Source organism: Phacochoerus africanus, chromosome X, assembly GCF_016906955.1.
Source record: "Phacochoerus africanus isolate WHEZ1 chromosome X, ROS_Pafr_v1, whole genome shotgun sequence".
NCBI lineage: Eukaryota > Metazoa > Chordata > Mammalia > Artiodactyla > Suidae > Phacochoerus > Phacochoerus africanus.
Window position 1 is genome coordinate 41,542,472 of NC_062560.1, and position 23,930 is coordinate 41,566,401.

The 23,930-nt window shown below is 46.6% G+C and overlaps 1 pseudogene; it reads left to right on the forward strand.

Annotated features, from left to right (window-relative positions):
• Positions 1 to 23,598, forward strand: part of LOC125118014 (polyadenylate-binding protein 1-like) — a 71,376-nt pseudogene extending 47,778 nt beyond the window's left edge.
• Positions 23,599 to 23,930: the final 332 nt, after the last annotated feature.

Sequence of the window (23,930 nt, forward strand, 5' to 3'; positions counted from 1 at the left end):
AAGCACATTCTCTCTCTGTCTCTCTCTCTCTCTCTCTGTCTCTCTCTCTCTCTGTCTCTCTCTCTCTCTCTCTGTCTCTCTGTCTCTGTCTCTGTCTCTGTCTCTGTCTCTCTCTCTCTCTCGGCTATGTCCGCAGAATATTGAAGTTCCTGGGCCAGGGGTCGAACCCACGCCACAGGAGCAACCCAAGCCCCTGCAGGGACAATGAAGGATTTTTAACCTCCTGCACCACAGGAAAATCCCTGAAGCACATCTCTTGGTGAGCCACGGAAGCAAATTTTCAAAAGACCCTCTTCCAAGAGCTTCAAGTCTGTGAGAGAAAGGCCTCGAAGTGAACCATGTAAACAGGCTGTGAAATTCCTGGACTAAAGATTCATTTCAAAACAACATATGATAGGAACGGAACTGCCTAGAAACTATCTGAAGAATATCATGACATAATTTTTAGTACAAATGCATTCGTCTTCCCCTTCCCTACAAAAACACCTGGCTGCTTTGCTGAATCCTATCAAATAATTATTGAGGATTTGCTTTCCTAGAATAAACAGAAGTCAGGACCAACCTCTCTCTCTCTCTCTTTCTTTTTTTTTTTTTTTGGTCTTTATTTTTTCCTTTTGGCTTTTTAGGGCCACACCCTCGGCATGTGGAGGTTCCCAGGCTAGGGGTCATATCGGAACTGCAGCTGCCAGCCTACACCACAGCCACAGCAACTCAGAATCCAAGCCGCGTCTGTGAACTACACCACAGTTCATGGCAACGCCACATCCTTAACCCACTGAGCAGGGCCAGGGACTGAACCCATGTCCTCATGGATACTAGTCAGGTTCATTACCACTGAGTCACGGTGGGAACTCCCGCCCCCCCTTTTATTTCAATGGCTGCACCCGTGGCATGTGAAAGTTCTCAGGCCAAGGATTGAATTAGAGCCATAGCTGCGGTCCATGCTATACCCCTACACCCACTGAGCCAGGACAGGGATCGAACCCTCACCTCCACAGTGCCCTGAGCCCCAGCAGTCAGATTTTTAACCCATGGCTCTATGGCGGAAACTCTAGGACCAACATTTTTAAAGCTAAAGATCAGAAGAACATCCATGTTCGAAACCTCACCTGTGTACACTCAGCCGCCATCCCGTGGTCCTTGTGGACAAGGAACCGACCAAGGCAAGTGTGGGAAAATTATGGTCCCTTAGCTCTAGCTCCAGACTGGTAAATTGCTGGGCACTGAGCCCTCATTTCTTCCTGGCTCAGTCTTAATTGTCACAGCTGTTCCTTTGAGGTCTGTATGGGATGCGGTGCCCTAGTTCATCTGAGGAATGCACTCCTGCGAATGAAGGAAACACGTTATCTGCTTTCGGTCTGATTATATGTTTATAAAGGCATACCTACCTCTGACATTGTCCGCATGCCAGTTCTGGATCAGCCCAAGGCACTCGTTTGTTGTCTTAACTTTAGAAACTCTGTCCCAATCATTGAAGAAAGCCTAAATCAGCAAGAACCATCAAATTCTAAGGAAAATATTTGGTAATACACAAGGTGGTGTTAAGCAGAGTAACTGAGTCCGCCTTTGTTTTATTTCCCATTGAAAAATCTCCATTCACAACTGAGAGGAGAATGTACTACCACAACTCATCTACAGCCATACCATGGTCCCCTCCTAGATTCTCGGTCTAGCAGTCCTCTGGAACGCTGAGGACTTTTGCTCTGTGATCTTGAGAATTCTGCTATCAGGAGAGAGTTACCACGTAACCCAGAAAGACCCCTATGTGCCATGAAGGATTCCACACCCTTCCAGTCTGGTTATACCATCCTGGATTGTTTCTTTGTCCAAGATCATTTTATATCCCCAGGTTTAAGACCCCTGAAGGGACTCAGAGAGGTTAAAGGAAAGAGGCAGGATTCATCGAAGTCATACACCAAAGACTGCCATATTTTTCTTGGTGTTAATTTTATCTAAATGTTCTAGGAGGTCCTTGGTAGCTCAGCATGTTAAGGATCTGATGCTGGGGCAAGTGTTTGATCCCTGGCCCCAGCACTTCCGCCTGCCACGTGTGTGGCTGAAAAAAAATTCTATCTTATAAAACAATACATACGTGTGTGTGTGTATATATATATATATATATACACACACACATACGCATATATAAAAGAGTTCCTGTTGTGGCTCAGCGGGTTACAAACCCGACTAGTATCCATGAGGATGTGAATTCAATCCCTGGCCTCACTCCGTGGGTTAAGGATCCAGCGTTGCTGTGAGCTGTGGTGTAGGTCGCAGATGAGGCTTGGATCTGGCGTTGCTGTGGCTGTGGCTGTGGCTGTGGCTGGCAGCTGCAACTCAGATTCCACCCCTAGGCTGGGAACTTCCATATGCCACAGGTGCGGCCCTAAAAAGCTAAATAAATAAATAAATAAATAAACAAATAAATAAATAAATAAAACACACACACACATATATATTAGCCATCTACCTTCAACTTTCAAATTACAGAGTTTTGTTATTATTTGCACTTATTTATCAAAGTAAAAAACTCTTTTTGTACTTACTTCAAGGCCCGCTTATGTCATATTAAAGACATGAGAAGCTGAAGGTCTGTGAACCAGCCCCTCTCAGGCAGGCACCTCGCTTGTACTCTCTGAGTAACATTTGGATATGCACTTCTTGAAAAATTGGATTTAGAGGAAAATCAGATTTAGGACTTTGTGGTTGGCACAGGGTAAGTGTTGAGAAATGTTTCCCTGGCTTGCATGAAGGAAAGAATATGGCCATCCGGAAAAAACAAAAACAAAAACAAAAACCAAAAACAAAAACCAAGCAAGCCCTTGATCTTTCTGTTACACTCAATTTCCTTTTGTATGAGGAGTGTGGGACTAGAATTGCCTATTTGAAAGAACTGTAAGGAAATAACAAGGAAGAACGGGCAAGAGGGCAGCTGTCAGTTCCCTCTTTTAGATCCTGTTCTCTTTTTAATATACATATATATAGAAGTACAGTTAATTTGCAATGTTGTGTTAGTTTCAAGTATGCATCAAAGGGACTCAGTCTTCTTCAGATTCTTTTCCATTATGGGTTATTACAAGATTTTGAGTGGAGTGCCCTGGGCTCTACAGTAGGTCCTTGCTGTTGATCTATGTTATGTACAGTAGTGTGTGCATGTTAACCCCAAACTCCTAATTTGTCTCTACCGCCCAGTCCCATGCCCTTTGGTAACCACACATTTGTTTTCTATGTCTGTGCGTCTGTTTGGGACTTAGGTCCCTCTTTACATAATTAGTACAGATACACACATTTTCTGACCCTGCTTTCCCATCCATGTACATCATGTTTGTCAATAGCCACTGATCCCACTACCTTTTCTTGGCTTGGTTCATTCCCACTCACTTTGCATCTCTGAGGCAGGAACAACTATATCCCATTTGGATGCCTGTCCTCAATCTGTTTTGCAAATACGTTTCCTGGCCATCAACCTCTTCCTTGTCTCCTTAGGGCAAGCATGCGTCTTTGGCCTCTCCCATTGCTAGGTAGGACAACGCTGGGGACAAAGGCACATGAGGCATACTTAAAGAACAAATGACAATGAGCACATTTCCTACTTGTCGTGGAAATTCTGCATCTGAATGTCCCACAACACTAATAATCACTTCCCAGAGGATGCCAGACATTCCACCTACACAGAGTGTCTTAAGACCCTCTGTATGTGCAGAGAGTGACTCCTGCATATTTTTACCTTCATCCAGTTTAATCCTACCAAAACTCCAATTTCAAATATATTTGATTCTGTCTGCTAAAGTCAACATCTAGCAAGCCTGAATGTCTGCAACAAGAAGACAAGGGGCAGTCCCCTTGTGATACCATATGTATCGCCGTAGATGATGAACTTGGCAGAGTTTGCCCATTACCTGTTGTGTTTTCCAGGGATGATTCTTCGGTATTGTTGTCCTAATGTAGTTCAGGAGGTGAAGGCAACGGAGTTTAAGTGTCTCGCTGACTTGACTTTGTCCCAGAAAAGAATGCGAGCTCCTGTTTCTCTGATATTTTTAAGGGCAATTAAGGGCTTTGTTCCTCCATGTTTATTATGCCTTCGTTGGAAACAAGAGGTGAGATATCTAAACGTGTTTTTGTGCTGTTATCCAGAGGAAATACTGGCTTCTAGGTACAAAAGCAAAATCTAAAATAAGTCTTACACAAATTTTGCATGGCTGTGACAACGCTCAGCAACACAAAATACACACCCCTAACAGTTTCCGTGAAAATCTTAGTCCATCTCAGAGTCTGACATGATTTCTTGGGATGCTGGTCAGTTAGAGAATTATATTATGGTCCTGGCAAGGATAGTCATTTGTCACACCTTAAGCCGCATAAGCTTCACCCACTCCCAACTGTAAAATATCTGGAGGCAGGAAAGTGAAGACATTTGCAAACCAACATATTCAAAAGAGCTATAAAATTAGCCCTATGATTCATACGAGCATCAATAATTGAAGAATGAGGAGTCTTCCTACCAAGTCTGAGTTATACATGAATGGCTTAGAAACCTTTTATGCACTCAAAGCTCTCCTGGGGCCTGCGGACCGTCAGGATGCATCAGTCAATACACTAATCAGGTATCTTCCCTGTGTCTCCTCATCTCCACTCTATAGCTTTCTCTCCCCTGCTCTGTGCCAGGACCCTGCAGGTCTGGACTACATCCATGGGGCTTCCATACCCTCTGGCTCCCAGTGGCGTTTGGCCAGTGGAAAGCATCTGTGGAAGATCAGAGATAAAGGCAAGTGACGTCAGGCTATTTATGGTCCTGGCTCTCTCCCTCGAGCGTTGCCTCGACCTGGCTGGGCATCCTTCACCCACCTTTTCCAGGTAGCTAACCTTCTGACGACTCTAAGACTCACTCATCCCTTCCCAATTCTACGAACCATTCCCCTCCCTCAACCTTTCAGGCCAAGAAATGGTAACGACTTGGTGTCTACTACTTGGAGGTTACTGCACTATCCTTTGTGGTTTCTCTATACCAATAAATTCATAAGGACTTCCCATCGTGGCTCAGCAGGTAATGAATGTGACTAGCATCCATGAAGACGCAGGTTCGATCCCTGGCTTTGCTCAGCGAGCTAAGGATCCAGTGTTGCTGTGAACTGTGGTGTAGGTCACAGATGCAGCTCGGATCCTGCGTTGCTGTGGCTGTGGTGTAGACCAGCAGCTATAGCTCTGATTTGACCCCTAGCTTGGGAACCTCTATATGCCGCAGGTACAGCCCTAAAAAAAAAAAAAAAAAAAAAATTAAATCATCCTTTTTGGAGTATGTCAACTATTTCCTGTTAGAACTCTGACTGATACACCCATAGACTAGAACGTCTGGATGCCTCAGGGTCTCTGAAGGACACTTACAGGGCAGTGCATGCAATAAACGGGAAATGCCAACCACTCCCAGGATCAATGTGGAGTGTGGGAGGTGGCGACTGGGCGGGGGGATGCCAGTGGGAACAGCAGGGAGAGCTAGTCCAATTTTTGTAATTCTTTTTTTTTTTTTTTTAGTCTTTTATCTTTTGAGGGCCACACACACAGAATATGGAAGTTCCCAGGTTAGGGGTCTAATCGGAGCTACAGCTGCCAGGCTACACCACAGCCACAACAACGCAGGATCCAGCCGCACCTGTGACCTATACCACAGCTCACGGCAATGCTGGATTCTCAACCCACTGAGTGAGGCCAGGGATCAAACCTGCGTCCTCATGGATCCTAGTTGGGTTCGTTAACCACTGAGCCATGAAGGGAACTCCCCAGATAATTTCTTAATGACACTGAAATAAAGAATTGAGAAAAATCTGGAGTTCCCATCATGGCTCAGTGGAAATGAATCTGACTGGTATCCATAAGGACGCAGGTTCCATCCCTGGCCTCACTCAGTGGGTTAAGGATCTGGCATTTTCGTGAGCTGTGGTGTAGGTCACAGAGTCAGCTCAGATCTGGCCTGGCTGTGGCTGTGGCATAGGCCGGTGGCTACAGCTCTGACTCAACCCCTAGCCTGTGAACCTCCATATGTTGCAAGTGCGGCCCTAAAAAGACAAACAAATACAATAAAAATAAATTAATTAATTAAAAAAAAGAATTGAGAAAAATCCATCTGAGTCAGCTTGCTCCCTCCAGGTAGGATAGATGGTGTTTATTCCATCCAACTCTGCCTACTGCAGGAGATCTTTAGGGAAATGGTTATAGTCTTTCTTACTATCCAGGTCTGCAATGAAACAGAAATAAAGCATTAACAGTTACTTTTGTGGAGGTCCTGCTGTGGGACAATGGTTTAAGAATCTGACTACAGTGGCTTGGGTCGCTATGGAGGTGTGCCATTTCAATTCCCAGCCCAGCACAGTGGGTTAAAGGAACCAGTGGTGCCACAGCTCTGGCTCGGATCTGTTCCCTGGGCTCGGAACGTCCATAAGCCGCAGGTGCAGCTGTTAAAAATAAAATAAAACCAGTTAGTTTTGCAACTGAGCCTGTATAAGTGGTGACTATGGGATAGGCCAGATCAACATTCAATCTCGAATAGAATGTTTTTCTTCCTGTCTCGCCCTTCCAGCATTGGAATTCAGGAACTAGACACCTGCTCGTGTTTTTAAAAATATAAATATATATTACATCTGGGCGGATGATAAATGTCCGAGGAATTTCTGAACTAGTACACAATCGTTACGGTGCTTCCTGGCCTGTCCACAGATTATCTTGGTTAATTTCTACTAAGGTATATATCCAACGTTTATACAAATATGACACATGGATTGTTTGATTGGAAAGCTATTTTCTAAATAAAATTAAGGATCTATTTTATCATGACGTGGGAATAAAAAGATTGGCGATCAGGCCCTGACCCTGCTACCTAACATAGATACCTCAAGAATTTGTCACCTTAAGGCCCGGGGCTTATCTCTCTGACATGGCTTTGGTGTTCTTATGAGAGGATGGGATAGATGATATCTAATGACCTCTTCAGATGGAATTAAAATCCAACTATTTGAGAATTCCTGTTGTGGCTCAGCGGTAACAAACCTGACTAGCATCCATGAGGCCACAGGTTCAATCCCTGGCCTCACTCATTGCGTCAGGGATCCATCGTTGCCATGAGCCGAGATCCGGTGTGGTTGTGGCGTAGGCTGGCAGCTGCAGCTCCAATTCAACCCCTAGTCTGGGAACTTCCATATGCCGTGGGTATGGCCCTACAAAGACAAAAGAAAAAAAAGAATTAGAAACACAAAATTCAGTCTACTACCCCATTAGCCCCTAGGCTCAATCTCTAATCTGTAAAATTTCCAGCTCCGATTGGTGTGTTCATTCATGTCCTCATCAATTACAGCAGTAAACCACACATCATCAGTAAACTTTGCCAACGAAGCAGAGTTCCAGCCCTTAGAGTGGGAGCCACCCTCTGAGACAGAGCACCCTGCTATTGTCCAGCCACCCCAAGACAACGCTGAGTTGACATCCATGGTCTAAGTCAGACGGCTGCTTCTTAAGAGCCCACGTTCGACTAAATTCAGGACAGAAGAGAGCTGCCTTTGGGCAGAGACATTTTATTCACCCTGAGGCAGCTCCCAATGACACCACAAAAGGTTCTCCCGCAAATAGCCCTTCTCAAATGCTCTCATATAAGCCATTCAGTAGAAAACTGTGGAAGTTTCCCACAGTGACTGGCCAGAAGGCCTGGCAGAGTTGTTGACGGCCAGAAATGCAAATCACCAGACTTGCAACAACAGAAATCAGGAGTTGCATCTCTCACTCCAAATCGATTGAGTCCTCTAGAAATCTGATCTTTAGTCTTACTTGCGTGAAGACGTGCATCCAAGCCTGAGTCAGGAAAATCACCAACTTACCCTTCCCAGACCCTGCAGGGTAGGCTCTTCCTTTGTTGCCATTTGACCCGAAGAATTATGGGTTGTAGTGGAAATGAAGGTGCCATCGGAACTCTAGCTGCAGACTGTACAAGAGGGCCTCATGTCTGTATTATTAATTATCATCTGCCAAGACACATACCCATAACATAAACTTCCTTGATTTGGGTTTATACATTGAGTGTTTTGTTACCAACTCTAAGACCTACAGGGAAATCCCTCTGTCATTAACAACCCCGTTTATTTAACGAGCCACTAGTGAAAGAAAGGGGAGGAGAGAAGCCCAGCTTGTATCTATGTTCCAAGTCTCAGCTGAAGAAACACAATTCCTTTCGGATGGGGAGCCGTCCCTTCTACAGACAGTCATGCACCAAACCTGTGAGAAACCATCACGGGCTCTTTCCAGGCTGAATCACAGCCATGACTTCATCCAGCTGCCTCTCTGTGGGACCAGACAGCTTCAGTCGGAAAAACGTGCTGGCCAGAGAGGGGGAGAGAGGATCCTACCAACAAGCTCCTGGCCAAGGGCCGACGTGGTCCTCTCCCAGTCGTGACGCAGGCCTAGAGTGACTCCTGGAAAAGAGGCTGCCTCCAAAGGATGTGGAAATGAGCTCGAGCAGGAAATAAGACTTGGTCAGAGAAGTCATTCTGTTTACGTGACCGCTGTCATTAATATCCTCGCTGCAAGCCATTCCTGTATATTCTGCTGATGAAAAATTGATTTTTTACAATGTTGTTGAGATCAAGTTAGTGAACGATAACTTTCCCCTTCAAGAGGAAGTGGAGATTTAAAAAGGGAAATAGGGAATAAAAATTTGTCTTGGAGGTCCCGTCGTGGCACAGTGGAAACGAATCCGACTAAGAACCATGAGGTTGCAGGTTCGATCCCTGGCCTCGCTCAGCGGGTTAAGGATCCAGCGTTGCCATGAGCTGTGGTGTAGGTCGCAGATACTGCTCAGATCCTACGTGGCTGTGGCTATGGTGTAGGCCGGTGGCTACAGCTCCGATTCGACCCCTAGCCTGGGAACCTCCATATGCCGCGGGTGCGGCCCTTAAAGAGAGAGAGAGAGGGAGAGATCAGAAAAAATAAGGGTCCGTCTTTGTGTAACCCAGTCTTGAAGTGACATCCCATCAACTTTGCTTTACTCTATTCATCCGAAGCAAGTCACTAGATCCAGCCCCCACTCAAGGATGCAGATAATAACAGGCAGAGAGCGTTGTGAGGATTTTAGAGTCTGCCTGATAGGGGTCGTTTAAGGGATTAATAAAATAGGGCATAAGGTGGAAAAGTATGTTTATAGAAACATACTGGAACTTGAAGCAAATGTACATTGTCCCTATTGAACTAGACCACATAGAAGACTTTAACTATTCCAGCAATGACATCCTTGCTCCAGGATTTTTCTGATCAATGTTTAAAATTCTTTTTCAGAGCTGCCTTTAGTGTCTAGGGTGGGTTCCCTCCTTCGCAGTCCCCCAGTTTCAACGCAGTCCAAACTTACGGCTAATCTTTTTTTTTTTTTTTCTTTGCAGGCACATTTGAATGATAGAAAGAGTTAATAATTATTCAGATAAATAAGGTTCGTGATCAAGGTCAATAATGCTATTTTTACTCTCAGCTTTTGTAAATATGAAATAAAAAAGGTCAGTTTTTGTATGTGCTCATAAATTGGCCCAGACGGCAGCATCCGAAAAGGATTGTTTTGATTTAACCTTCATTTGCATCTTTAAAATCTGGTATTCATCGGAAGATTTTCCTTCTTCTTTTTTTTTTTGTCTTTTTGTCTTTTTAGGGCCACACCCACGGCATATGGAGGTTCCCAGGCTAGGGGTCCAATCCGATCTGTAGCCACCAGCCTATGGCACAGCCACAGCAATGCGGGATCCAAGCCGCGTCTGCGACCTACACCACAGCTCATGGCAATGCCGGATCCTTAACCCACTGAACAGGGCCAGGGATTGAACCCATTTCCTCATGGATACTAGTCGGGTTCATTAACCACTGAGCCATGATGGGAACTCCTCATCTGAAGAGTTGCAATCTGCATCCTTCGTAGCTATGGTTTATGTGTTTACACATCTTACTCAGTATCCGATACTCCAGGGCAAACACAAAGCATAAAGCCAGTTTGGGACATGTTGGAACAGAAGGAGACTTCCCGTCGTGGCTGAGTGGAAACAAATCTGACTAGTATCCACGAGGACGCAGGTTCCATCCCTGGCCTCACTCAGTGGGTTAAGGATCTGGCGTTGCCATGAGCTGTGGTGTAGGTTACAGACGCGGCTTGGATCCCGCATTGCTGTGGCTGTGCCATAGGCTGGTGGCTACAGATTGGATTGGACCCCTAGCCTGGGAACCTCCATATGCCGTGGGTGCGGCCCTAAAAAGCAAAAACAAACAGACAAAACTGTCATTTCCATTAAGCTCCATTTTCCTAGGTCCGGGGCTGGAGGTGAGAAGCTGGGCACTAGTTCTCTAGTGCTAACTGCTTAGTCTGTGCAAAATGACCCTGAGCTGCCTTCTCCTGTTCCCTCCGGCCACTCCCCCTCCCTCCCCAAGACACTTCTTGCCCTTTCTCTAAACCTAAAGAGCAGACCTGCTATCCTGAGAGCTCCAATAATGACTTTCCTGGATAAAGAACTGCATTATTACTGCATGTTAAACAAACCCTCAAAGACTTGGAAGCAGCGCTGCCCATGCTCACAGCCACAGATTCTTCATGTCATATATTTACCTTTGTAAAACTAAGGTAAGAGGATGATTCTAGCAAATTGTGATTTCTTGATTCCTTTCCACATCGTTTCACTTTGGTGCTGATTCCTTCTGTTCTTTAGGGACCAGAGTCTCTCACTTTTTGTGGTGGACTTAGATTAGTGGCTCCCTGTACGTATGCCTTCCTGCAAACTCCTCCCACAATGCCTTTGAATTTGGTCATGCACCATGCAACCTCCTTTGGCCAAGGAGATATGAGCAAGCATGAAGCAAAGACCTATCTTCTTAGAACACCCCTTGGAAGATCCTTGCCAGGCTGTGAACAAGCCCAGGTTAGGTGACCGAAAGGACGTTGGGAGGCCACACACCAAGAAACCCTGGAGGATGAGAGGCCCGCTTAGACGTTGCCTTGCCAACCAAGCTCCCAGCTGAACGCAGCCATGGGAGTGACCTCAGCCACAGGACACGAAGCATAAGATGGCCCCAGCTGAACCCTGTCAACCCAGAGAACTGTGAGAAATAATAAATCATTGTTGTGGCGTTCCCTGGTGACTCAGCGGGTCAAGGATCCCGCATTGTCACTGCCGTGTGGGGGTTTGATCCCTGGCCCTGGGAACGTCCCCATGCCCCCAGCACCGCCAAAAAGGAAAAATCAGTAAAGAAATCGTTGTTATATTGCACCAAATTTTGGTGTGATTTGTTCGGCAGTAGGAGCTATCTGGGCCACTCCTCCTTTCCTGCCCCCACCTTAAAACATGAACATGTAATACAATAGTCTTTACATGGGGGAGTCAATCACCTGATTAGGGGTGGTCTGAAGGTGTTGCAGAAGTAATTGAAGTCTGCATTTCCAGTTGTGGATTGGACAGTGAGGTCATTTGGGGTAGGGTCTCTACACAGGTACAATGGAAAGAGGACTTATTTTTTATTTTTTATTTTTATTTTTTTGAGTCTTCTTAGGGCCACATCTGCTGCATCTGGAAGTTCCCGGGCTGGGGGTCGAATCAGAGCTGGAGTTGCCAGCCTACTGGCACAGCCACACCAGATCCAAGCCGCATCTGTGACCTACACCACAGCTCATGGCACTGCCAGATCCTCAACCCACTGAGCGAGGCCAGGGATCGAACTCCCGCATCTGCGCAGACACTTTGTCCACATCCTCGAGGACACTATGTTGGGTCCTTAACCCACGGAGCCACAGTGGGAACTCCAAAGGAGGATTTACTTAGCTGCAACTTTTAGAATTCCACTCCGGGAAGCAGCCAGGAAGAGAGGACCCCTTGACCCTTGTGGCTCAATTCATCCCTTCCTTACTTATTTTTCTGCTGCCCAGCACTCAACTTTTATTTTCCTTAATACTCAACCTGCTCATCTATGTCCTATTTTCGATATTCTTCTGGAGATTTCCTCTTTGCTCTTCCCTATCCATGTCCCTCCCTTCTCTGTCCTCCTCTGTGCCCTGCGGCTGCCCTCCCTGGAGCCGCATCGGTGGGGCTCATTAGACCTCTGCCTTCTGATTGGGGTGGGCCATTGTGAGGCCCTGACTGGAAGTCAGACGGTGGGAAGAGAGAGGCCATGGAAGGGTCTCCCACCCGGACCCCACCTCCCTGCCAAGCTGCAGTTTCCTTTATCGACATGGCAGCGTCGGTCAGGTAGCCCTTCTTCCACAGCCACAGCTCTCTCTGGGTTCCGGGAACAGTGCCCGCCACCTGTCCCTTTAATTCTAGGGTGGTCATGGCTTCCCACTTCTGTTAATCTCTGGGTGCATCACCCACCTTGGGGACCCCCTTAACCCTGCCCACGATTTTATTAACAGTGCTTTTCTCTTCAGTCCCTCCTGGAGTGTGCCATCTCTTTTCTGTAGAACCCTGGCTGTTAAAGATGTCAACTAAAAAACACACGGCAGGAGTTCCCATTGTGGCTCAGTGGTAAAGAACCCAACTAGTATCCATGAGGACGAGGGTTCAATCCCTGGCCTCGCTCAGCCAGTTAAGGATCTGGTGTTGCTGGGAGCTGTGGTGTAGGTCGCTGACGTGGCTCAGATCCTGCGTGACTGTGGCTGTGGTGTAGGCCAGCAGCTGTAGCTCCCATTCAACCGCTAGCCTGGGAACCTCCATATTCCGCAAGTGCAGCCCTAAAAAGACCAAAAAAAAAAAAAAACCCTCTCTAGAAACATGGCCACATCGTCTCCACACGCATCATGAAAAAAATACAGGGTATGGTGACTATTCCACCACTATCCCCCTTATCCTGCAATCCCTTCTATAAAGATTTGAATGATGCATTTTTTTTCTTTATTTCCACACTTACAAATTAGAACTCCCAAACTGGACACAGGAAATGAAACTTTCTGAGCATAGAGATTTTGCTACAGAACAGGTCCTGTATAATCACTAGCTCCCTGCATCCTCACAGCAACTTTAGGCTAATCTATCACTGCTTCAATTTCACAAATAAAGAAGCAAGCAAAAAGAGGATCAGTGAAATGCTCAAAGCCTCATGGGACTGGGGTCTGAGCCCATTTGTGTTTGATCAACTACTCCACACTGTCTTATAAACTGGAAATGGGAACGAAGGTTGGTGGGGGTAGGGCATGGGGGTCACATAATTGGCATGGTTGGTTGGAAAGTTGATTTATGGAAACCTGTTTTTTTTTTTTTTTTTGGCTGCATCCACAGCATGTGGATGTTCCTGGTCAGGGGATCGAATCTGAGCCACAGCTGCCACCTACACCACAGCTGCAGCAACGCCAGCTACTTAAGCTGCTTGCCACAGTGGGAACTCCCAATTTATAGCCCCTTTTAATATTTTTTGCAAAAATCTGGCTATTTTCTTAATTTTTCTTTTCTAAAAAATTATTGACGTATAGTTGATTTACAATGCTGTGTTCATTTCTGCTATACAGCAAAATGATTCAGTTATACATATACGCATATCCATTCCCATATAGATTATCACAGAGTATTGATCAGAGTTCCCTGTGCTACACAGCAGGTCCCCGTTGACCAGCCTTTCCACGTACAACGGTGTGCATATGCCCGTCCCAAAGCCCCAGTCCATCCCTCCCCACATCTTAATTTTGTTCATTATTGTTAGCATCAACTCTGTGTAGTGTTTTGTTTTAATTTATTGTATTAACAGTTAGCTGATTTACAATGTTGTGTTCATTTCTGCTGTCCAGCAAAGTGATTCATTTGTACGTAGATATATTATTTATCATCCTCTTTGCCATTATGTGTCTTAAAATTTTTATATCGGTTTTAATAGTTGCTTTTGACTACAGACCAAAAATTGCTTCAGGAGCAAAAACAGTAGATTTGGAGGAGGGCATCTTGTCCCGCCAAGCATTTGGGTGACCCGGCTGCTCCTCTCTGTTTCGCCTTCTCCTTTCTTGATGGGCTTAGAAGGGACAGCCTGGCTCCCTTTCCTTCAGTTTTGAGACATGTTTTTTAATTTATTAATTATTAATTTTTTTTTGTCTTTTTAGGCCGCACCCATGGCATATGGAGGTTCCTAGGCTAGGGGTTGAATCAGAGCTACAGCTGCCGGCCTGTGCCACAGCCACAGCCACGCAGGATCTGAGCTGTGTCTGCAACCTACACCACAGCTCACGGCAATGCCGGATCCTGAACCCACTGAGTGAGGCCAGGGATCGAACCTGCAACCTCATGGTTCCTAGTGGGATTCACTTCCACTGAGCCACGATGGGAACTCCAGTTTTGAGACATGTTTTTGGTGGCTGTTCATTAACATCTAAATCTGCAGCAATAAAATGATTTAGATATTCATGCAATCCTCCAGAACATTTGGTATGAATCCCAGGACAAAAAGCTCCTCTTCCTGCTGAAAAAGCATATGGATAAATTTGAAGAGGCTAATTTGCATTGAATATGAAAAATAAGCTCCCAACATGCAGCAAGTTGGATCAAATTTGCGCCTCTGCCTCTCGGATGGAGCCAATCCCGTTCCTACCTGCTCCAGCTCACTGAGGCAATGTGAATTGATCTATCTTTGCTGCCTTTCCCGGGACAGAGAGAGACACTTTCTGCAGGACACAAAGGAATTTGCCCAGTCTGCTCTGGGCATATAAATCTGTGCCAGATCAATAAAGAGAGAGGGAAGGAAGGGAGGTCAAATGACTGAAAATGACAAAGTGTCATGTGCTCGACCCAGCTGACCTCTGGTCTATTCCCTATTTCCTATAAGATCCCAGCCCAAGTGACCTTTGCCGTGGAAACTGGGTCAGTGTGGCAAAGTGGATTCTGAACGTCCTATGCATCTCTGATAATCCTCTGAGCAGGTTGCTGATATCTGTGTGGCAGGAATCCAATCCTGAACGGGAAATGTTGATTTCTTCTGGATCATTCCAAGCAGATATAAGCGAAGACTTGGTTATTCATGTAAATCAGATTACAGGTGTGAAAACGAAGCTGTGGGAGTCTAGATGTGTGTTAAGGAGCATTAATGTCTGAGGAAAACAGTGTCTTTAAAAAAAAAATGTTTGACTTTCAAAGCTGCGAGTGTGGGAAAACACACAGGATGCTGGCACGTGTGAATGTAGCAAGTCAAAAGGAGACCAGGGTGATGAAACCATTGCTGCATCAGCAGCATCCGCTCGCTCATCTCCACCCCTTTCAGCCCAAGAGCAGCTGCCTGTGGGTGAGGCAGAAGATCGAGAAAAATATGTTTGGTTCTAGGTAAAGAGCAGCATTAAAAGTTGTATCACTGGAGTTCCCGTTGTGAGTCAATGGTAATGAAGCCAACTAGCATCCATGAGGGTGCGTATTGGGTCCCAGGCTTCGTTCAGTGGGTTAAGGACCCGGCGTTGCCATGAGCTGTGGTGTAGTCGCTGACGTGGCTTGGATCCTGAGTTGCTGTGGCTGTGGTGTAGCTCCGATTGGACCCCTACTTCCATATGCCCCGGGTGCAGCCCTAAAAAGACAAAAAAAAAAAAAAAAAGCTGTACCACAGACATATTTGCAGTAGGATGGCCTCTGGAACCAGTGTCCAGGGGTGTGCTGGTAAAGTTTGAACACCCAGATATCCAGGAAATAAAAATCCCTGATCTGTAGTGGCTGGCAATTTCCAGGGCATCAGTACTTCTATCAAGACTCCATTTCAAACTGTCAACCTGACCTCAGTCAGTGTGGCGTTGGGAAGAAATGTGGAGCCGGCCCCGAGACACCAGAGGATGGCCCTTCCCTTCCCCAACCCCAAGGGCTCCACTTGCAGGGAGCACGCCAGTAAGTGACATGAAATTGACCACTTTCCGCTTCTGAAGAGAAACGGTGGAACGATCCTCTGCGTTTTGGCTCACGCCTGGCTCCTCTACCTCAAACGTGTTTCTCTGTCCATCTGCAGCCCTACTACTCATCCTTCATGTTGGTGTAGAAATCTTACTTGCCCCAAACCAGGTGAGGTTCCCTTCTTACCATTCTTGGCTTCCTACCCAGACAGCATTCTGTTTTAAGAATCCGTTTCTGGGAGCTCCCGTCATGTCTCAGGGGAAACGAATCTGACTAGCCCTCCATGAGGACGCAGGTTCGATCCGTGGGTTAAGGATCCAGCATTGCCGTGAGCTGTGGTGTAGGTCATAGACGCCAATCGGATCCGTGGTGTAGGTTGAAGAGGCCCATCCGTGGTGTAGGTTGAAGCGTTGCTGTGGCTGTGTCGGAGGCTCTGATTCAACCCCTAGCCTGGGAACCTCCATATGCTGCAGGTGTGGCCCTAAGAAAAAAAAGAAAGAATGGCCATGTGGAGTTTCCTGGTGGCTCAGTGGGTTAAATATCCGGCTTTGTCACTGCTGTGGCATGGGTTCGAACCTTGGCCCGGGAACTTGTGCATACCAAGGGAGTGGTGAAAAAGAAAAAAAAAATCCCTGCCCACATATATACCGTACTGCCGGCAATTTGTTCCTTACGTTTCCTTGGTCTGCCCGCTTGGTGACTGCGGGTTAGGAGCAGCAGTGACAGGCACCAGGGCCAGTGGTGCTTAGCCACTGCCTCCTTTCCTGTCTTTTAGATTATGTGCATCTTAGCTCACTCTGCTTTGGGAGAGCCTGCACTTCTTCGCCTCGTCTCTGTTACTTCTCCTGCTCTCTGTTTCTCCTCCGAGCCCTCTTCTATTTTTCTCCTTCCCACCTTTGTGAGCTCCCAATAGCCCCTTCATACCAGTTGGCCAGCCACATCAGAGATACAGAAAGTGAAAGAATGCAAAATGGAAAACTATCATTAACCTCTAGAGACCTTTAAATACACCTGGAAGATGTCCCCAATCACACTCCATCTTTTCAAATGCTTCCAAGCATGCTTTTACCCCAAACACTAGCATTCTAAAGTTATTAAAAAACAAAAACAAAAACATGTACCTTAGAGTTCCTGTCGTGGCTCAGTGGTTAACGAACCCGACTAGTATCCATGAGGAAGTGGGTTCGATCCCTGGCCTCACTCAGTGGGTTAGGGATCCGGTGTTGCCACGAGCTGTGCTGTGGCTGCTTCGGCTGTGGTGTAGGCTGGTGGCTACAGTTCCAATTAGACCCCTAGCCTGGGAACCTCTATGTATTTCAGGTGCGGCCCTAAAAAGACCAAAAAATATATATCTTTTTCAATTCCAATTTTATCGAGATATAGTTGACAAATAGCATTGCATAAGTTGAAGGTGTACAGCATAATGGTTTGTCTTACATATATCATAAAATCGTTACCACAATAAATTTAGTGAACATGCATCATCTCATAAAGATACAAAAGTAAAGAAATAGAAAATAAGAATTTTCCTCGTGAACAGAACTATTGGGATTTATTCTCCTAACAATTTGCATATAGAACATACAGCAATGTTAATTATATTTATCCTATTGTGCATTTTATCCCTAGTACTTATTTTATAACTGGAAATTTGTACCTTTTAACTGCTTTCATCCCCGAACAAAACACCTTTAAAATTTTTTTTCCGACAAACTCACAGATTTCAAAACCAATCTATGGTTACCAGAGGTGAAACCATTGGTGGCAGGGAAGAATTGAGAAGGTGGAAATAACACATACACACGACTGTATAAAATAGACGATTAATGAGAACCCACTGTATATAGCACAGGAAAATCTACTTAATAGTTTGCAATCATCTATATGGGTAAAAAGAATGAATATATTTCTATGTATGACTAATTCACTTGGCTGTACACTAACACAACCCTGTGAAGTCAACTAAACGCCAATAAAATTAATTTTTAAAAAAGAAGAAAATTGTCCTTAATAACTCATTTTGCAAAAGCTTTGTTTCCCATTAAAAGTGCATTATTTTGGGAGTTCCCATCATGGCTCAGCAGAAACGAGTCCTACTGGTTTCCATGAGGATGTGAGTTCGATCCCTGATCTCTCTCAACGGGTTAAGGATCTGGCGTTGTCGTGAGCTGTGGTGTAGATTGCAGATGAGGCTGGGATCCTGTGTTGCTGTGGCTGTGGTGTAGGCCGGCGGCTACAGCTCCGATTGGACCTCTAGCCTGGGAACCTCCATACGCCGCGGGCGCAGCCCTAAAAAGCAAACACACAAACAAACAAACAAAACACAAAAAAACATTATTTTGCTTATACCATTCCAACCAAAATTTTTCTGCTAAACATATTCAAAATGATTCCAGCGAAAATGTACATTATCACAAGTGGTGTTTTTCAGAGGGTGGGGGGTGCGGACTAACCTGGGAATCAGAGCACCCCAATAATAGCATTGCTTCTACAGAAAATACTGCAGAGCACAAACTGTAACGGTAGAACTCCTCGTCTGTGCTGTTGATCACCACGTTGAAATTATGGGCTGCTTTTGCCACTCTGTCTCTTTAGCCTCGGGGGAGCCCCCGCCAGGAGAAGCTACCCGAAAAGCACTGCGTACATACCAACGAATACCGAGGGCCAGATGCTTTTCTGCAAGGAAACAATCCTTTGCTTTGGTAAGGTAGTCTGTTCCAAGTGTGTGGAGGGTGAATACAGCAGGGCCCAGCAGGGCATGTGTTTTGCTGACTATCAGTATGTTGATCCTAGACACAAAGCTTATCTGCTTTGCTCAAAAAAACATATTTCTGCGCTTTTGTAGCACTGAGTTGCAAGCAACATGGGGGACTCCACGCACTGGCTCACTGTGAATGCTATTTAACTGCAAAGCTGCGGTATTAGGGGACCTGCCCTTTGCAAGTCCAAACTGAGTTCAACTATTTCTTATCCAGTGACCTTTAACCTTGTTTGTAAAAACTCCCCTTAGCGCAGGAATAACCTCTTTATGACTCCGAATATATAGTTACTATATAAATGATCCAGTCATGATAGGAAACTAAGACATATTTGTAGGCTAGCAAGGAAGACTTTATAAGACATGGACTACTGGGGTGTCATCCCTATTGGCAGTTACCTGGAGAAGAAGTATTTCTTGAAACTAGAAGCCAGACCCAAAAATTAGGTTTTAGGTAGGTTAGGTAGATAATCAAGGTATCTTAAAAGCCCTGGCTGATGGGCAGGGCCACTGAATACAGTTGGGCAGGTTGTTCACTGCACAAAAGTGCCTGGTTGGGGAGGACGTAGAGGCTGAAATTCAAGCCACCCTCTACTTACTCCCCAAGAGTTGATCCTGCAGAGCTACATCTGCCCAGAGGGGGCACTTTGTCAAATTCACACGATGATGCCTTATAGGCTAACCGAGGCCCTGGGTAACAGGGCTTCATGCCAGTCATATGGCAGCAGAAACAGAAAAAAAAAGAGTCAGTCATGAGCTTGACAATTTGGGCTTCGGTATACAAGTCCTAAGGCAGGACATGAAAAGGCATATGGATGAAAAGCCCTGGAAACACGCTGACCAAACCAGGGTCAATAAAACTGTTTGTGAACCTCGTACCACTCTCTGTGTTTATTTCCTTTTGTCTTCCCTTTGAATTGTATGAAACTTTTATGAAAGTTCCAATCCGTCTTGACCGTGTTTAAAGGGACCATGGCAAAGGGTCTGTTTGCTGTTAGAGCATCGCCTGCCTCTGGGGGCCCAGAGATGTGGTAATGGAAGAGGTGAGGCCTGCCCACCTCACCTCCACCCGCCCCCTGGGGGGGTGGGTGCTTCTAGATAGAGTTCAGCCTGGTTGGGAACCCTTTGGCTTGATTTTTTTTTGTCTTTTTTCTTTTTAGGGCCACACCCATGGCATATGGAGGTTCCCAGGCTAGAGGTCAAATCGGAGCTGTAACTGCCAGCCTATGGCACAGCCACAACAACCTGGGATCCAAGCTGCATCTGCAACCTACATCACAGCTCAAGGCAACACCTGATCCTTAACCCACTGAGCGAGGCTGGGGATCGAACCCGCAACCTCATGGTTCCCAGTCGGATTCATTTCCGCTGCGCCATGACGGGAACGCCTGGCTTGATTTTCTTTTTCAGTTAATGCAAGTCAGCAGAACTTCTTTCTGTCTTTTATGGGGGAGGGGGAAAGATACAGAGAGCCCTCCAGCCATTCCCCTTGCTGATTCTCTGTGGGGGTTACAAATTGTCCGGAAAGAGAATGATAAAATATCACTGCTCTTGGTGAAAATCTTCAAGGAATTCCATACCGCGGTACCGCTCATCTTGGCCTCTCCGAAGGAAACTCGGGCGCTCACTCTAGCAGCCATCTGAGTAGGAAAAGCCATCTGTTTGGGTGTCTTCTCCTCATCAAGTTGTGAAAAAAAAAAATTTGCCCTTTCTAGCACTGCTAAGGCTTCCAGCGGGGCCTGAAATAGTCACACAGTTGGCAGGCAAGCAAGTGAACAGAATCAACTGTTGATTCTTCCAGTCCTGAGAGTGAGGACTTGCCTTTTTTTTTCTCTTCCCATGAGGACGGGATAACTCTGGGTTGTCTTAGGCTGGCTCGTAAGAATGTTCAGGAAATTTAGAGATGAAGCTACATGGCCTGTCTAGTCAAAAACACCTTCTGTGGCCCATGTACAAATTCCCTAGACTCGGAAAGAACTACCTTTAACTCTCAGGAGTTGTTCTCTCAGGACGTTGCTCTGAGGCCAGAGAAAGAACAAGGCCTTTGACTGCACTGGACACACGCTTCGCGTGCACGCCAGGCTGGGGACATCTGAAAGGTCACCAGTGCTACCATCTTCCGTTCAGTTTTTCTTTCTTTTCCTTCTTAAAATTTTTGAAATGAAAAGGGAGTTCCCGTCGTGGCTCAGTGGAAATGCATCTGACGAGCATCCATGAGGATGCAGGTTCGATCCCCGGCCTCGCTCAGTGGGTTGAGGATCCAGCATTGCTGTGGCTGTGATGTAGGCGGGCAGCTTCAGCTCCGATTTGACCCTTAGCCTGAGAACCTCCATATGCCACGGGCAGGGCCCTAAAAAGACCCCCCCTTCCCAAAAAAGATTTCACCCTGTTTGAGAGGGTGTACATGACCCCCTGAGGGATTCTGTAACATTCCTTTGACTTGCCCGCAACATCCCTATATTCAAGTGTTTCGCATTTTCTAGATTATGTAACAGACGGCAGTGGGGGGGGGGGGTTACTGTGCCCCCAACAGCATTACATTTTGCTTATTTTCTGTGACACGATGGTTATTGTGTATCTTTTACAGGGATGCCGAGGCGAAAACACACTCCTTTCTCAGGGAAACCCCGCAGAAACAGCCGTTCATCTTCCGAACGAACATGTTGTTCTTTCCATTGTATGTCTCTGGAAACTGTTCAACCCAATTGGGGTCGTGTGGGTTCTGTCAAAGGTAGAACCCCCTTAGACCTTGTCCTTTCAGCGGCCATGCAGCCGTCAGAGGCTGAGTCCACCCGCTGGACCTGCGCCGATTTTTTCCTGTCGCATAGTCCCTGTGCATGCAAACAACCCGGGAATGTTTGCAGGGCTTCATTTCGATCAGGGTATTGCGGCCACAAGAGTCTATGTCTGGAACAGAAATCATCCAGAAGAGCTGGACGCCAACGGGAGAACTTCCTTTTAGGAGATTTTGGGGACCGTTTCTCCCCCCACGAGAGGAGCCTAGGCAGAGCCTGTCTTAATGAAGGCGCTGGAGGCAGTGGCCTGGGGGCGCCTCATGCTACAGTGACGCAGGGGCTGGGAGAGGGCAGCCGAAGGACGAAGGACAAGGCTCTATCAACTGGGGCTAAAAATAACTGGAGACACAGGCAATTGTACCCTCGCCCCCGGACTCACCCTCAAGGCCAGGTGGGCGGGTACGGCCCCTCCTCCCTGGCACATCCCTTCCAGCGACAGTCATTCCTGTGGTTTTCATCTGCTTGGAAGTTGTCTGAGGTTTCTTTTAACCTCGTTTTAAGCTAACAAAAATCCCCGTGTTTAGAAGATCGAGAAACGAAGGGAGGGAAGGAGGGGATACTTCGTCCTGGTGTTTAAACAGGTGCTCACCCTTATGTCTTTTTTTTAAGGTCTATTGCGTGTTGCAAATCCCAACCCCGAAGACTATCCAAAGGCCTTCAAGTCTTAGGCGCTGTGAAAATTTTGCCCTGCCCATTACCTCACTGACCATGGAGTAGTAAATCTAGGATAGCAAATTGGTTCAATTAGAATGCCTCCATCCACAAAAGCCTTTAGCAAAATGCACAGCGCTATGAATGATGGCGGTCTTGTCAGAAGTCCAGAATTTGCCACAATCCCGCAATGCATTATTAATTGCCTCCCAGCTTGGGGTAAACCAGGCTTTCCATATGTATTACTTATTTTTTAATCGAAGCCCAAAGAACAAAGCAAAAGGCAGTGCCGTGCAACCTATGGGACGAGACATCCAAGGTGATAAAAGCCTGAGCAAGTGCTGACGTGTCCCTAAGTGGATTGAAGCCTCTCCCTTTCCCCCCCTTTTTTTTTTCTTTTTTGCTTTTTTAGGGCCGCACCTGCAGCATATAGACGTTCCCAGGTTAGGGGTGGAATCGGAGCTGCAGCTGCCGGCCGACGCCACAGCCACAGCAATCCTGGATCCGAGCCGCATCTGCAACCTATGCTGCAGCTTGCAGCAACGCCGGCTCCTTAACCCACTCAGCGAGGCCAGGGATTGAACCCACATTCTCACAGAGACTATACCGGGTTCTTAACCCCTGCACAACAGTGGCAGCTCCCTTTTCCTTCTGGTTTTAAAGCAGTTCCCCCAACTTTTTGGAAAAATCAAGTAATTGTGTTTGATTTCTGCTCACCCAGCTCAAAAAGAAAAGCAGCCATATACCCTTCCTCCAATCACTGTCATAATCTGTCCCTCCTCCCAACGCAATTTTTTTTTTAATCTCTTTGGCTTCACAAAACCCTTGGAACTCTAAGTAGGACAAGAATTCATCCTGACTCAGCTTGGCAGGAGGCTGAGGGTACTATCCAGGTGCCCACAGGATCTCTATGCCAGAGCATCTTGAGCCGAGACCCAAAGGTCATTTTCTCTTCTTGGTGACTCTGAATTCCTTACTGGCCCAGGCCAGCCGATGAACTAGGCTGACTTCTGAGCCGGCCAAAATCACTTTCCAAGAAGCAAATCACATGAAAGATAGTTTCAACGGGGCAGGGGACCTTCTCCCTCCCTCCCTTTCATTAGGACACTAGGAAGCTATTAGTGACCTGAGCTGTCCCCAAATGGGAATCAAACTAACTCGCATGTCAGAGAAAAAGAGCCTGCCTGGGGTCAGCGGGCTTCTTATATTTTTGGTTCCTAAGTGCTCTGGCTTTCTTTGTGTTCGGTGCCAGTTAGTCCATCGTGGTGTGTATCTCATGTAGAGAACACGCTCGTAAATCGAAGTGGAAATCAGAAGGTGGCACGAGCATTTGATCACGGGAAAAAGCTCTTTGATTTACGAGGTATTACGACCCAGGGAGCCGGATCGGACTTTCTCCTCCTCCGCCTGGCTTCGCTGTGCTGGCAATCAAGTCGGCCCCCCTTGGCCTCCCCAGCGCAGGAGGCAGGGCCAGCCTTCTAGCAGCGCCCTGGGTCGGGGAGGGAAGGGCGAAGAGCCGGAGGAAGACTCGCTCTTTAACGACTGCTTGTTTGAATATTAAACGAGTCCCACGAAACCAGCTGGATTCAGCACTCTGCAGCCGGGGCCACGTTTGGCCGCCCCGCTTTGGAAGGACTCTGAGAAAGGCCACGCTTGAGGCAGAGGTCCCGGGAAGTTTCGTGAATCAAAGGCAAGTTGCCATTTCCAGAAAGGACACCGGGACAGGGGCCTCGCGATCCAGCTACTTTAAAGAGAATGGGTTCTCAGAGGGCACACGGGGTACAGGAGGACTCTTTGGAGATCACTCCCACGTGCGTATTTCGGGCACGGAAGGGCGTGCCGATGGAGGCCAGCGCTGTCCTTGGCCGGGTGCTCGGCAGCAGGCATCGACTT